This window comes from Triticum aestivum, chromosome 2A, assembly GCF_018294505.1.
Source record: "Triticum aestivum cultivar Chinese Spring chromosome 2A, IWGSC CS RefSeq v2.1, whole genome shotgun sequence".
Classification (NCBI taxonomy): Eukaryota; Viridiplantae; Streptophyta; class Magnoliopsida; order Poales; family Poaceae; genus Triticum; species Triticum aestivum.
In genome coordinates this window covers 570,547,085-570,549,074 of record NC_057797.1, presented here as the reverse complement: position 1 = coordinate 570,549,074, position 1,990 = coordinate 570,547,085, and positions in this window count along the sequence as shown.

The window sequence follows — 1,990 nt, the reverse complement described above, 5'->3', positions numbered from 1 at the left end:
GAGAAGAGACGTCCTGGAGCCTCAAGATTCCGCAGCGATTTCATAGGACTTTAATTTTAGTATTTGAATGGCCCTTTTCCTGTCTTTTTTCTCCTTTTTTTATTGAGAGTGGCCCTCTTCCTGCTGCCAACATTCTTACAGTGGCCTGGTTTTCTTCGTCTTACAGTGGGGTCTACGACAAAGATGAACGGAGTAACCAAACTGCTGACCAGAGGTTCAAAACAATAATAAGAATATAAGACTGTTGGTGCCAGATTGTCCCTACCTCCACAATTCCCATTTACAAAGAAAAAGATAAGCCACCTACTGCAGAGAACGCGCACGGCAACCAGACTGAATGAATAGACTGTTAGAATCTCCTGGACCCTGTGGCACCGGTATTTTGGTCTTGCATGTGTATGTCTGCTCTGCAGAGTAAACTTCAAACTCCTGATTTTAAACACCAGTTTTCAAATCAATACTAGAACCATGTTTACTCTCTTGGACCATGTGGCACAGTTTGTCGTTTCCATCATTTGTGCACGTTCTATTTTCTTACGGAAAAGCTAACCAGCGAACGCCAGATTTTCTTGTCTGGCTAGTCACAAGATGGGCCAAGCCTTCAACGCAAGTAACACATGCGTATATATTTAAGCTCGAAGATTTTTGCCTTTTGGCACTTCAGTGCTGGCCAAATCTCCATCGTATCTATAGAGAGATTCATCAAGAGTTGTGCGCAGTTTTTTAATTAGCAGGCCAGGGAAGGAATTCACGCGCAAGCGGTAACGTCATATGGAGATAAGAATGGTAACCTTTCTAGAGGAGGGACATGCATGCACCACGTTGCTATCTTCATACTTTGACGAGGAATTGGGGGCTCGTGGGTTGTTGTTCACCCGGAAAACGATCATAGTTACGTGCTACACAGTTGGTCTAGGTTCACATTACGGTAGAAAGTAGAAACAGAACTGCATTCTGGTCTTCGGACAAATTAACCGTCAAAAGAGTCAGGTTGCAACCTATAGTCTTTAGTGACCTAATAGTCTGCATGTCGTATAGTATCTGTGCAAAGATGTAAGAGTGTCGAAGTTGTCAATCATGCAACTAACTCCCCGACCTACAAGAGAAGCGAGCACGCGTTCATGAAAATGACACGGCTGAATTCAATGGCCCGTAGGAAGGCCAAATTAATGGAGACGATGACGTTTTCTATTGATTGATAAGAACGTGCTGCTGTCTGGAACAGAATTGTGTCTCTGTACTATCAGTATTTGCTGCTTATGACCGCTAGGTCATCAGATCTGCATCCGGAGTCCAAGAAAGGCCTGTTGTTAAAGCATCTACAATCGGACCTCTCAAATCTGACTCATACGTACGGACGGGTCGCCCGACCATTGTTCGGTCATGATTTTTTGACCCAGGCGGGCTTCTTAAACGATCCTCAAACGTGCGGGTTGACCGGCACCACCATATCCAGCTCGAATATAGGATGGATATGGGGGCACTCGGGCACAACCGCCACGTCCGACCCGACAGCCCGACCCCACCCCAAATTCCACCAAATCCATCAAACCAATCCTCCTCCTCCCCCTGCCGCCCTCCAATCATTCTCGCGCCCGGACCCTCGCCATCCTCCACCCTTGCTCCCAATCCTCACCTTCGGTCCCTATCCACCGCCGGAGATGTCGTCCAGCCCGACCCACACCGCGCAACGTAGACGCAGTCCGCCTCGTCCGTCGACGGCGTGAATTCGTCGGCTGCAACTTGCAAGGCGCAGAACATCGCCCGCAAGTTGTGGCGACGCCGACAGCAAGAGAGAGGCGGCGGCGGCGCAGGGAGGTTCAGACGTGGTGGAGCAGTTGTCTCCTCCGCCGCGTAAAAGGAAATGATGGAGTGGGACCGGAAGAGGGCGGAGAAGAAGCTGGAAATTGAGAGGGAGAATATTGAGTTGGAGAAGCAACAAGCGGCGATCAAATGGGAGCTCAAGAAGGCCAAGACATTTTGCGACATA